We start from the raw sequence: 15134 nt of genomic DNA, 5'->3' as shown, positions 1-15134 counted from the left end.
GGGAAATGATTTCTGCTCAGTAGACTAAAACAGCAAAGCTTATTCATAAAGTTGCTTGAAGTCTCATGAAATATTTAAAAAACAGAAACTTATACTCTTATTCATCTTTTTGACTCTGTGATGGATTTGAAAACAGTCTTAAGAACTTCCTTCTGGTTCTCTTTAATTATACATACCTTTTGTTATTTTAAAGCCAACCACTGAGTTTTAAGGTCAATTATATTTTATATGTCTAAAAGTTTTATTTGTTCCTTTAAAAAACTTAGTCACCTAAAAAGTTTCTTTTCCTTTCATCGTGTTTTTGATTACCCTTTTGTATTTTTTAAATACATTATATCTCTGTCTCATGATTCCAATATATGGAGTTTTAGGGATTGGCATTCTGCTCTCTATTGTTTCAGCCAGTTTTGCTAGTGGTGCTTGTTTTCTCCTCCTCTTCCTCCTCCTCCTCTTAATACTTTCCTTTCTTCCTTCTTCTTCTCAGCATTCTTATCTGCCTATCCTTCTTGTCTTTAACTTTATGCTCATCTATCTTCTTGAACTGTGACCTCAGTTTCTTCAAAACTTTATCTGTGGAACTTCTTTTAGGTGAAGGTTGATGGTGGCTTCTTCTGGAGAAGATGTATCTTATTTGCTTCTATGAAGGCAGTACTAACACAGAATTACTTTCAAGATTATTTGAGGCTTTTGGAGGCCACTAGGTACTACACATTCAGTCTGCAAACACATGATTTGCAAACACTGGCTTTATTTTATGTGGCTGCGCCTCACGGCTTGCGGGATCTTAATTCCCCAACCAGGGATTGAACACGCACCCTTAGCAATGAAAGCACTGAGTCCTAACCACTGGACCGCCAGGGAATTCCCCCAGACGCTAGCTTTAGAATATGAAGTATCTAGTAAAATAGTCATTTCCTCCCGGGAAGTTTTTCTTCCTGTTCCAGTTGCTGGGGGAGGAGGGTTGCTGGATACAGATAGGGCAGGGAATCAGGAGATCAGCTTCATGCAAGGAGTTTCCTATTAGACTCTCCCCTACCCCTTCCTGCAGACCCATAGCAACAAAAGCTTAACTGTAATCAGAAAATGCAAATGTCCTATTGGGCAAGCTTTTAAAAATTAACCAAACATTTGGTAGTTTATAATAAAAAGTATATAAAGCTTTCACCTTTGTATGAATTTAGTACCTGTAATGATGACCAAATCATATTTATTCATGGGCAATACTGTTATGTGAAAACTGGGCTGGTTACTAAAAAAGGGCCGAAGAGATCATTTAATAAATTCTATAGGTGTTTCTTTTATTTGGTCATCACTTTATAGTAGCAAATATAAAGAGTAGAGAGACAGATTTAGTTCTTCAGGAAGAAGATTTAACTTTTCAGAAGCCTAAAGTGACCCTCAACATAAACTGGGAGCCTTTCTACTATGTGGTCTGGGTATTCAGGGGCACAGAACTCTGTGTTCATACATATTCTAGCTTTCAGCGTCATGATGGGAAGGCCAAAACAAAATGTTTTTGTCTGCATGACATATTTTCTAAGGAGCATGTTCAGTTTTCAGTAAATGAAAAATAAGTAATATTCTCCATGGAAACATGATGTATATAATTTATTTTATTAATAATTATTTATTGAGCAATTTCCATGGGTCATGAAATAGGCTAAATGTTAATAATATCACAGTAAATAAGAAAAACGTGGTAAGAGAGAAAGTGGAGCAATTAATCCAGTAGTAGTGTTTATTAGGATACAAATAATGAGGGTTAAAATTTTCCCAAAGGCACACAGCCTAAGTGACAGAGCTGAAAGGGAAACCAGACATCTTGGTGGTATAAGAGCTCACCACCACTACTGTTTTCCTGCTCTTAAATTCTAATAAAGTGAACCCCATGTGACCTTCATCAGGTTGATAAGTCAATTATGTTGACACCTCAGAAGCACCCATCAAGCCCCCTCCCAGTTACTACTACTTCTTAAAGGTAAATATTCACCTGATTTTTATCCCCATAGATTAGGGTAGTTTTTTTAATTTTAAAATCTCATACAAATGAAATTATAAAATATACATTATTTCCCCTCTGACTTCTTTTGTTCAAAATATTTGTGAAATTACCCATGTTGTTATTTGAGGTATTTGTTTATTTTCATGAACAACATTATTCTATTGTATGCCTATTCTACAATTATGTATTCATTTCGTGTTGATAAACATTGAGTTGTTTCCAGTTTTTGGTTATTTCAATAGAATTGCTATGAACGTTTTTCATAGGTATAGAGCTAGGAAAGGGTAATACCAAATTAGGATATATGTATGTTTAACTTTGTTAATAATGAGAAAATTTTCCTAAAGTGGTTTTATCAATTTAGACTGTCAAAACCAATGTACTAGGGTTCCTAGTTGGGCCACAAATTCAGACATTTAGAAATGAACGTTTGAAAGTTTTAGCCATTCTGGTGCTTGTTCATTATATGCAGTTTAGTGTTAGTGAACATTTTCCTGATTTTTGAGGAGGTTATGCTTACTGTAATTTGTATACCCTCTTTTTTGAAGGGTTTGTTCAAGAACTGTGCCCATACTTCTGTTGAATTGTCTTCTATTTATCTGTTTTTCTGAGTAGTTTTTAAAGCCAACCCTGTCTTTTTTTTCTCTCTCATTCTCATTATGCTATATAGACATGCATCTTATTTTTGAGACGGCTTTCTTTAAAAATAGCCATTTTAAAACCAGCACTGTCCATGAAGTTACTTTAGAATCCACAGTGAAGGGCAAAAGCAGCTTGCCAAAAAGCACATGGTCCGTTGACTCAAGTGTGGTTTAAAGTATGACAATGTGTTCTATAATCATTTCAAGTAGCTTTGTAAAATGTTGACTTAGTGCTATCACGAGATTTTCCATCAAGCCTGGGCCTTGGCAATCACAAGACATGAAGGAAAAATGCTTGAAGCTAAATAGGATGCTAGACTTTTCTAGTTTACAAACCTCTCTGGGGGGGAAAATAATCCTACACTTTGGGAAACTGGATTAATCTTTATACCAATAGATACCAGTGGAGTAAATGATAAATTGGCAACATAAAGTAAGATAAAACTTTATACAAAGATGTCAGGGGGCTTCCCTGGTGGCACAGAGGTTAAGAATCCGCCTGCCAATGCAGGAGACATGGGTTTGAGCCCTGGTCTGGGAAGATCCCACATGCCGCGGAGCAACTAAGCACCTGCACCACAACTACTGAGCCTGTGCTCTAGAGCCCGCGAGCCAAACCTACTGAGCCCGTGTGCCACAACTACTGAAGCCCGCGTGCCTAGAGTCCATGCCCTGCAACAAGTGAAGCCACGGCAATGAGAAGCCAGTGCACCGCAACGATTAGCCCCCGCTTGCAGCAACTAGAGAAGGCTCGCGTGCAGCAACAAAGACCCGATGCAGCCAAAAATAAATAAAAATAAATAAATTAAAAAAAAAAAAAAAGATGTCAATGTTCTAGATCTGCTTCAGCCACTAGCCACATGTGGTTATTGAGCACTTGAAATGTAGCTAAGACAACTGAGAACTAAGCTGTGTTTAATTTTCATTCATTTGAATTTGAGTTTAAGTAGCATGACTACTGGCTCCCGTATTGGATGGTACAGATTATAAGAACCAAAACGTCTGCTTCTTATTTTTCTCCTGTGTCCTTTTTTAAACATTTATTATTTAAATGGCGGTCTCTAATTTTTTTTTCTTAGTTTGGAAAACAATAATTTAATCATCATGGAAGCTGTCTGTACTATCAAAAATTTATGACTGGTCATTCCTCTAACCAGGTCATTTTTCTAACCAATGTCCAGATCCCATTATTTTTCATGTATCTATGTATGAAGAATGCAAAATATACTTATGTCTTTTACAAGAAAAATATACATGTTTATAATAAGAAAAAGATGTGTTAAACATATTTGTTATGGACAACTTTTCCAAAGTTAAACGATGATTTAAATTTACCTATACTGGAATTCAGACTAGAGTGGCCTCGTAGAAGATGGCCTTCTATTTCTTTTTTTTTTTTTTCCATTTAGTGAGCTACTGCCTCAAGGGCTTTGTTTGAGTTTTCAGTGGGAAGGGAATCATGGATCTTTGAGAGGGGAAGTGTCCCTCAGATACACTCCCATTTTGCCCCCTTAATAACAGCAATCCTGTATATTCCAGGGTCCAGCAAGGAGATACTAGGCTTTGATCACTCCTAGGGAAAAGAAATTAATTCTCTCATCTTCTTAGAAACCCTTTAGGGGGTTTATCTGAGATCTGTCTTATACCTGCAGGTTAAGGAATGGGTTTGTACTTCTTTTACTTCAAAGTTTGCCAGAAGAACTAGAGAAGGAAAAACATCAGTATGAGGCTGCTTCTGTGGAAGTGTGTACCTACTGTAATTCCCCTTGTATTTGTCATCTTTCTTCTCTGCAGTCCTTCCATGGTCACTCTGTCATCTGAGAAGTTAGATACTTCTCAAGGTTGAAAGTAAGAAGTTCACTCTATTCCAGGTGGAGGGAGAAGTTTATTTCCAGGCCACTGCTTTTAAGCCTTTAGGGCTTCTGCTGTTTTTGTTTCCTGACTTGTCTTGATGATAATATGAATTCCAATTTCAATGAATTTAGACTCATTTTAAATTCTGCTCCCTCTACATTTGGTTTTCCCTCAAGTGTAGTTGAAATAAGTGCGTGCTGTTATTTTTAAAACTTAATGATATTCCCAGTGTCTTCTGACTCAGTAAGCTTTCTCCCAAAACACTGATGCTAATCTTCTTACTCTGTACCAAAGGGGCTGCATGAAGCAGAAGGGAGAGGTCTCAGTCTAATAACTTTTAAAAATCATTTATGTCTGAAGCACTCAAAGATACATCTTACAAAAGCCCTACATGGTGCATTGATTAAAGCAGTGAGCATTTTCTGATGGCAAATACTAAATTAGCTTTTAACCAGAGTCTTCATAAAAGTAAGGTCAGCACCTTGGCAAACCAGGATATACACAAACGAAAGTAATTTTTATGTATGCTTTCAATTTGGATGAATAATTAATAAAGCCTATATATATATGTTACCCAATGCAAATCCTGGTGGAAAATAAGTGCCAGCCGGGGGCGGGGGGGAAATATATCAAGAGGTGCCAAGTACAGTTAGAAGAAGGACAGTGTTTTGGTCTTTTCATGCTGTGCCAATGGGAATATTCTCTCCTAGGGACCACAGACTAACTGCCGTAGCTCCTGTGCTGCCTAGGCAAGAGATGCTGCCAGGTGTATCTATGTTAGGTTCCCAGGGCTGTCGTAACAAAATACCACTAACTGTGTAGCTTAAGACAACAGAGATTTATTCTCTCATGGTCCTAGAGAGCGTAAGTCTAAAATTAAGGTGTTAGCAGAGTTGGTTCCTTCTGGAGGCTCAGAGAGAGGAACCATCCCATGCCTCTCCTCTAGCATCTGGTGGTTGCTAGCATTTCTTGGTGTTCCCTGACCAGTGTTGCTACATCATTCCAATGCCTGCCTCTGCCTTCACATGGCCATCTTCCCTCTGTGTGTCTATGTCTCTGTGTCTTCACATGACCTTTTTACAAGGACACCGGTCATTGGATTTAGGATCTACTCTAATTCAGTATGACCTCATCTTAAAGGAACTAATTACATCTGCAAAGACCCTATTTCCAAATAAGGCCACATTTTGAGTTGCTGGGTGGTTATGAATTTGGGGGAAACATTATTCAATCCAGTGCAACATTTATTCATTAAAATTGGTAAGAATTTCTGTGTAGATCAGTTTAGCTGGGCAGAAAATTAAAAACACTTCTGAATGTCAACCCATGTTTTCCTATTTACGTTAGATGTTTCATTTTGCATAATACTTGTATTATTGTGTTTTGTGTTCATCACACACACACATATGTGAAGTAAAAGATTTGTATGTTGCTTAAGGATCAATATATTGTGACACAGATTCATCAATCCATTAGCATTTATCGAATTCGATCTGTAAAGTATTTTTCTAATTTAAAATCTAAAATGCGAATCAGATCATATCACGCCTGTGCTTAAAACACTTTATGATCCTACATTTGCCTATAAAATCCAAGTTGTTCGCTTGAAATATAGTGCCGTTCCTATTACCTCTGCCGTCTTAATGTCCTATCATTTCCATGTTGTACTTTATGCTCCACTAATACAAACTATGCGTATTTCCAAATACATGACCTGCTTCCATAACATGTGTTCATCCTAGATACCCTCCCCAACTGCAGTACCCTCTCCATCATTCTTCTGACCAAATTGTCTTATCCTCCAAGATTCACTCGAGATGCAATTTCCAACAAGAAGATTTCTCTGAATTTCCAGAATGAAGCACATCATTTTTTCTTTACTCCGTTTACACTATGTAAATATTTCTAGTGGAATATTCATCAAAACATTCCAAAATATAGCAGACTGTAAGATACTGGGGGGACCGGACAGACACAGTCATCTTAGCCGTCATTGGCATCCCACTAATTAGCAGACTCCCTGCACGCAATTAATGTTTGCTGAACTGAACTAATGTCAGATGTAAATGATGCAGACCTACCTTATTCCCTCAGTGAAAATTGATTACTATTTACTACTTGATGTTGTATAAATTCCTTCATTGGTTGAACAGGGTATGATATTTTTATTACAAATACACATTTCTTTTTATTAATGTTATTCAAATTATGCTTTTTGACGGTGTATTTTCCTTTGTTTTTAATTGGAGTATAGTTGTCTTACAATGCTATGTTAGTTTCTACTGTACAGCGAAGTGGAGTTCCCTGTGCTATACAGTAGGTCCTTATTAGTTATCTATTTTATACATAGTAGTGTATATATGTCAATCCCAATCTCCCAATTCATCCCACCCCTCCCCTTTCCCCCCTTGGTGTCCATACATTTGTTCTTTACATCTGTGTCTCTATTTCTGCCTTGCAAACCGGTTCATCCGTACCATTTTTCTAGATTCCACATATATGTCTTAATATACGATACTTCTTTTTCTCTTTCTGACTTACTTCACTCTGTATGACAGTCTCTAGGCCCATCCATGTCTCTACAAATGACCCAATTTCATTCCTTTTTATGGCTGACTGATATTCCATTGTATATATGAACCAGATCTTCTTTATCCATTCGTCTGTCGATGGACATTTAGGTTGCTTCCATGACTTGGCTATTGTAAATAGTGCTGCAATGAACATTGGGGTGCATGTGTCTTTTTTTTTTAACATCTTTATTGGAGTATAATTGCTTTACATTGTTGTGTTAGTTTCTGCTGTATAACAAAGTGAATCAGATATACATATACTTATATCCCCATATCCCTTCCCTCTTGTGTCTCTCTCCCACCCTCCCTATCCCACCCCTCTAGGTGGACACAAAGCACCAAGCTGATCTCCCTGTGCCATGCAGCTGCTTCCCACTAGCTATCTATTTTACATTTGGTAGCGTATATATGTCCGTGCCACTCTCTCACTTATTCCCAGCTTACCCTTCCCCCTCCCTGTGTCCTCAAGTCCATTCTCTAGGTCTACATCTTTATTCCTGTCCTGCCCCTAGTTTCCTCAGAACCATTATTTTTTTTTTAGATTCCATATATATGTGTTAGCATACGGTATTTGTTTTTCTCTTTTTGACTTACTTCACTCTGTATGACAGATTCTAACTCCATCCACCTCACTACAAATAACTCAATTTCATTTCTTTTTATGGCTGAGTAATAGTCCATCATATAGTGTGCCACATCTTTATCCATTCATCTGTTGATGGACACTTAGGTTGCCTCCATGTCCTGGTGATTGTAAATAGAGCTGCAGTGAACATTGTGGTACATGACTCTTTTTGAATTATGGTTTTCTCAGGGTGTAAGCCAAGTAGTGGGATTGCTGGGTCGTATGGTAGTTCTATTTTTATTTTTTTAAGGAACCTCCCTACTGTTCTCCATAGTGGCTGCATCAATTTACATTCCCACCAACAGTGCAAGAGGGTTCCCTTTTCTCCACACCCTCTCCAGCATTTATTGTTTGTAGATTTTTTGATGATGGCCATTCTGACTGGTGTGAGGTGATACATCATTGTAGCTTTGATTTGCATTTCTTTAATAATTAGTGATGTTGAGCATCTTTTCATGTGCCTCTTGGCCATCTGTATGTCTTCTCTGGAGAAATGTCTATTTAGGTCTTCTGCCCATTTTTTGATTGGGTTGTTTGTTTTTTTGATATTGAGCTGCATGAGCTGTTTATATATCTTGGAGATTAATCCTTTGTCCCTTGATTCTTTGCAAATATTGTCTCCCACTCTGAGGGTTGTCTTTTCACCTTGTTTATGGTTTCCTTTGCTGTGCAAAAGCTTTTAAGCTTCATTAGGTCCCATTTGTTTATTTTTGTCTTTATTTCCATTACTCTAGGAGGTGGGTCAAAAAAGATCTTGCTGCAATTTATGTCAAAGAATGTTCTTCCTATGTTTTCCTCTAAGAGTTTAATAGTGTCTGACCTTACATTTAGGTCTTTAATCCATTTTGAGTTTATTTTTGTGTATGGTGTTAGGGGCTGTTCTAATTTCATTCTTTTACATGTAGCTGTCCAGTTTTCCCAGCACCACATATTGAAGAGACTGTCTTTTCTCCATTGTATATCCTTGCCTCTTTGTCATAGATTAGTTGACCATAGGTGTGTGGGTTTATCTCTGGGCTTTCTGTCCTGTTCCATTGATCTATATTTCTGTTTTTGTGCCAGTACCATATTGTCTTGATTACTGTAGCTTTGTAGTATAGTCTGAAGTCAGGGAGTCTGATTCCTCCAGCTCTGTTTTTTGTTTTTTTTCCTTCAAGATTGCTTTGGCTCTCCATAGCACAGGGAAATCAGCTTGGTGCTTTGTGACCACCTAGAAGGGTGGGATAAGGAGGGTGGGAGGGAGACACAAGAGGGAGGGGATATGGGGATATATGTATACATATAGCTGATTCACTTTGTTATAGAGCAGAAACTAACACAACATTATAAAGCAATTATACTTCGATAACGATGTTAAAAAAAAATGATTGCTTTGGCTATTCAGGGTCTTTTGTGTCTCCATACAAATTTTAAGATTTTTTGTTCTAGTTCTTTGAAAGATGCCATTGGTAATTTGATAGGGATTGCATTGAATTTGTAGATTGCTTTGGGTAGTATAGTCATTTTCACAATATTGATTCTTCCCATCCAAGAACATGGTATATCTCTCCATCTGTTTGTGTCATCTTTGATTTCTTTCAACAGTGTCTTATACTGAGTACAGGTCTTTTACCTCCTTAGGTAGGTTTATTCCTAGGTATTTTATTCTTTTGTTGCAATGGTGAATGGGATTGTTTCCTTAATTTCTCTTTCAAACAGGGTATGATTCTATCACATCATATTGAATGGTGCTCTAGGGGCCTACAGAATGTTGAAATAATTGCTAAACTGAATGTCTTAATAGGTGTACCAGAAGAGCCATATTAAAAAAGAAAGAACTCAGTATTTCTTTTTCTAGTTAAATATTTCTAGACCTTGTGTTATTTCTATTTAAGATTATCTTAAAGCACACTTTCATGAGGCTGCTTCATGGATTACAAATATAAATTGCTTAGCATCAGAGGGGAAAATACCACACTCATTAATTAACTTGAACTTTATATTGAGTGATGTGAAAATAAAAGTAAATTCATATAAAAATAGATTTAATAGCTATCAAAGTCAAGTTATACATGGTAAAGAGATAATTAAAATTGTCATGCCAGTATATTATGTATGCAAGGACACACTGTGATCTTAAGCTTGTGTGCAGTTAGATAAAAAATAAATACATTTGCTGTGTATAACCAGAAATGGTCTTGCTATTAAGAGAAATGGGATTTAGATTCAAGCACATGTTGTATTCTTTGGTTCTTTAAAAAGTAGATTGTATTTCAAACTGGAATTGGAATATTCTATAATAGACTATTTCTATATATCTAACTGTGGTTCACCTCTGTGGTGATAATGCAGCAACTGATCATTCTTGCACTAGTAGTCTGCTGTTTGTTGAGATGGTGAAAATATACTGGATCATTTGTGTCACAGTCTTTACTTTTTTAGCAATCTACATTTAAAAGTATAGATATTAAAAGATAATAAGGTACTATCATTTTATGTAATAAAAAGTCAGGTACGCAGTGGGTCTCATCCCTGGATTGAAATTTGAGGATGACACTTGCATTGAAATGAGATTTACGATAATGAAGAACAAAGACGTTCATTCTCATTTTTCGTGTCTGTGGAGATACAAGCTATCAGCATTTAATTAAGTTTTTCCAGTGTAATTTATTTACTTGGAAAATAGTTACTATTGAGTCTGTTCAATGAGAAGGCATAGGAAGTATAACATTCTACTTAAGTACAAGACAGTCACAAGTGACAGCTAGTTCATATTTTGGAGAAATACTTAGTAAGTCAACTGATTTAGAGTTAGGGTTACATTATATTGCTTACTGCAAAATCTAACTTTAAATTTACCCTCAGGAATTTTCAAAGTTCACTTATAAAATCAACAATGTTGACTTAAAGCAAACCAGAATTATTAGTACAGAATAACATGTAATCAGACCCATGTTTGCAGCCCCAAATTAGGAATAATCATATACTTCTATTATGGAATAAGAGAGGGTATATTTGTATTGCAAATATTATTCCAAAATTATTTTCATAAAACAATTTTCCAAGAAAAATAAACATATTAAAACAAAGCATAATATTTTCTGATAATTGACTGAAGATAAGAATAAAATAACAAAAAATGACCATGCTTCAGCATGGTTTACAAATAAGGCATTTTGATTAAAACAAAGAGCTGTATGTGTACTCTACCAGAACTTTAAAAAGTTCCCAAGAGACCTCCTAGCCCAATCCCTTATTGGACTAATGAGGAAACCGAAACTCACAGGTTTATGTGACTTGCATAAAAGAGTTAATTGCAGACCTAGGAATCCTGCATAGCAGTCTAGAGCATTGCTTTCTCTCTGACATTTGATACCTCTCCCCTCTTGTTAATTATTCTTTTCTTCTTCTCCATCCACAAGGACTTTTATAATTACAGCAATGACCTACAGAAAATATTTGTAGATTCTAGTGACTAAAACATTGTCACAGTTTTCACCATAAGAACATATAGAAGGAGATATTTAACAAGAAAAATATCTCAGCAATATTGCACATCCCAAATGTCCAATAGGACAATTTAAATGACTGATCTTCAAAATACACTCATTTGAGGACAGCTTGCAAACAACACAACTCAAGCTTTCTTTGCATTTTTGTGCAGAAAGTTGATCAACATCAGTATATGTCTAGAGGAAATCTCAGCTCCTGAGATATTTTAGCTCCTTTTTACGTGTATGTTAATCCTTATATATGTTAGGTGATTACAAAGAGTATTAAAGTCCAAGTTACAGTTATGCAGTTCATCAATATTTCACTTATAATCCTTGTTTGATGTGAGGAAAGTAAAATTTAAAATGCTGCAAATATATACTAAGAGATTTTTTTATTAGCTTTTATTCTTGAGTTGTTAGTCTTAATTATCACCTATTTAAATTAACTTAGCTAGGGAGATAAGAACAAATATTTAAGATGGCAATTATCACCCTCATGAATAAAAAGTAACAATATAATAAAATAATCATCTAGTATGCTGACTTCTAAATTTCCAGCAACCCAGATTGCTTGGATATATCACTTAAAAATTAGAAATCAGTCATTTTAAAACATTTGATCATTTTATTCCTATGAGACTAGTGTCAGATCCTTCATACCAAGACTTGAAGAGAATTATCACAGTTTTCTTTTTTATACTTCTATTCTGGATGGAGCACATATGTAGTATTTTCTTATGCTCCAGAAAGTGTCATATTAGTCTTTTCAGCCTTTCATGCTTGTTTTGGTGGGCTGGGAGGAGTTAAAGAAGCTGTCCTATGTTCCATTTCACTCCCAGTTACTGGGAGAATGATCTTAGGGGAGAAAGAAGGCAATTGATCTGGACCAATTTCTTTAAACATTCCAATAACTGTACCCCCAAGCACCCCCAAAATAATTATCTCTTCTAGGAGAAAAGTCCTTATCTATGGAATGTTTTGAGCAAGATATCCCTGTTTTAGGTTGCTTTCCCTCTCTAGATTTATGTTCACAGCTCCCTGGAAAATAACTCATAAGCTAGGTAATCACTGAGGTGTTGAATGGAGATGTTTCATAACCTAAACACTCAGGAATAAGCAGGAACTATGCCTGACTCCTGAGATAAGGGAGGAGTTTTGGCTAGGGGACCTTATCCATGGGAGCAGGGTGTGAGGGAAATTTGGCGGTATGTTATTTTAGACCCTCCTGGTTTTTCTTAGATGTCAACGTATGCATAATACTGGGCCTTAATTTTAGGCCTTATACCAAAGTCTCTTGATTGCTTATTTCCTGAAATTATTGGTAAAATTAGGCTCTGGATAAAACCTTTATCTGTGTAAATGTGATTTCACCATGTGATCCAAATATCACCACATGGATTGTATTAATTACTAGCCTTGGTCATATCAACAACATGCAAAACCACATGCAACATTCTTCCTCCCCTGCAATCAGCCTACTGTTTATCAGGTTGTGTATATTGAGTGGTTTGTGCTATTTTAAACTTGCTCTATCAGCCATATTTGTGTATTGTACCAAATGAATCTAGAGAATTGCAAGTATCTCCTTACACTTACTTAGAAATGTAAATGTTTTAATATTTGGGAGGGGAATCCTCTTTCCTATGGCATGGTGCTTATATAGAAAAGATAAATCTTTCTCTCAAATCATTTTTACAAGGTTGTCCTATGTTGCAAAGGATTAGGTGAAAATATGATTAAACTCACTCTCTTAAGTGTTTGACTCTGAGCACAATTGGTTTAATGACCTCTCTGATTAACCTCTACTCCAAATTTAGAGTAGAGTTGTATCCATCTATTACCAGGATGCTTTCAGTTGACCCAAAATAAAGTATATTTACTAATGCTAGTGTCAGCAGTCAAAAAGCAAATTCGGTAATTATTACAGCACAACCCAGTGAGAGGTCCAGAAGCATGTGTGAGGGGTAGAGCAGAACAAGGGGTTTCAATTCCTTCTTCAAAGGAGCTTTTTTCAACCATGTTTAAGGTAAAACATAACACAAATTCATTTAAAACCATGCTACAAGGGAAGTCCTCTTAATTCAAGATCATAAGATGACTGGAGAATGCATTGTGTTTCCTCCTTTGTCAGCCAACAATGTAGACTTATTCTGGACTTGGCTCAAAACCGCTCAGCAGGACTTCCCTGGTGGTGCAGTGGTTAAGAATCCGCCTGCCAATGCAGGGGACGCGGGTTCGAGCCCTGGTCCGGGAAGATTCCACATGCCGCAGAGTAACTAACCCCCATGTGCCACAACTACTGAAGCCCACGCACCTAAAGCCCGTGCTCCACGACAAGAGAAGCCACCGCAATAAGAAGCCTGCACACCATAACGCAGAGTAGCCCCGGCTTGCCGCAACTAGAGAAAGCCCGCGTGCAGCAATGAAGACCCAATGCAGCCAAAAATAAAAAATAAATAAAATAAAAAGAAAGAAGTGCTTCAATCAATAATAATTTATAAAATTAAAAAAAAAAACCGCTCAGCATAATGGTAGAATCTCCTCCATCTCTCACATGACCTTCCACAGTCACTCTAGATTACCTCATCACCTCCTGCTTTTATAATTTGTGGCATTCATTCTTTCTTTATTCTTTATTTTTTTCTTAGTTTTGTAACTTTCTTCTAAAATAAAAGAATAAATAAATGTTTTAAAACAAATCGTATTTTATACTTTGCTCACGGTGAATATCAGTATAGGTCAAAGTCTCTCCTTGACACGTTTGATGTTTTTGACCAGATAATTTATTGTTAGACATGGTGGGGAAGAGAATGCCCTGCTCATTGTAGAATCGTAAGCAGCATCCCTTAGATGCTGGTTGTACCTCATGCCTCCTCCAGTTTTGACAACCAGAATTGACACCAGACATTAGGAAATGTCTCCTGGGGGAAGGCAGGGATGCAAAATTGCCCCCGGTGAGAACTGCTTGCGTAGGTGGTGCTAGTCACCTGGTAATTGGTTTGTTACATTGTTAGTCACTTTGAAATAAAGGAAATAGACACACTGTTAGAATCAGTTTAATTTTTATTTCATCTGTATTTTAGTGCCTGCTATGTGCAGAAAGTACATCCTGCATGCTGAGATTTCCTTAGACTTAATATTGATAAGGGTGATAGTCATGGTATTATACTGTACTTATATAGATAAATCTCCTATGTATGCACTGTAGATGGAAACACTACTATATCACCTTATTGGCACCAGTATTGAAAGGAAAAGTGACCCCTTGAATTCTCATATCTTTTATCTGTGCTATTTGTAGAGAATCATGCAAAATTTCTTCTAATTTTCTAAAATACAAGCTGTTTTATTTTGATTAATAGTCAGATCATCATTACTTTGTCATTAGTTATATAGTCTTTTCAGCTAGGATCAGTTTGAATCTATATTCTTTTTTTGGCTGTTTTTTTTACATTCTCCTTAATGTGAATTTAAGTTTGACTGCATCCTTTACCTAGTTTGAGTCAAGTATTATTTGTATGGTTGTTCCTTTACATTTTACTTTTTCCAATATACAGTTAAAAACCATAGACATATTATAGAATATGCCTTGCTAATAGTCTACAAATTCATATTGTTTTCACATACTCCATTCAGATTTGAGAAACACTGACCTTTAATGTATAGTGTAAAGGCTGATTTTCTCTGAAAGAGAGGAAATAAATACATAAGTAAAATGAAGTTTTGTCCTACTTCTCAACTTCCTTTTCAAAGGGCTGCATGCCTACTGATTAAGGAAAGAAGGAAGGCCTGGTTTTGCATTTTTAATAACACTTCCGTTGACCACATAACGCCATGTGACCCAGTGAATATGTTCAGTAATCTGTGTCAGGTCTTTGCAATCCATATGAAATGCTATGCCACCTTCTCCTTCCCTACCTCATAGGCCTGTGGTAAGAAATGGAATGATGAGATACAAGTGAATGC

General features: G+C 36.4%; 1 protein-coding gene across 1 annotated transcript in view; it reads left to right on the top strand.

Annotated features, from left to right (window-relative positions):
* Nucleotides 1-15134, top strand: part of CNTNAP2 (contactin associated protein 2) — a 1523154-nt gene that overhangs the window by 275919 nt on the left and 1232101 nt on the right. The window lies entirely within an intron of this gene.

Source organism: Balaenoptera acutorostrata, chromosome 7, assembly GCF_949987535.1.
Source record: "Balaenoptera acutorostrata chromosome 7, mBalAcu1.1, whole genome shotgun sequence".
Taxonomy (NCBI): domain Eukaryota; kingdom Metazoa; phylum Chordata; class Mammalia; order Artiodactyla; family Balaenopteridae; genus Balaenoptera; species Balaenoptera acutorostrata.
This window is presented reverse-complemented; position numbering and strand designations above follow the sequence as displayed.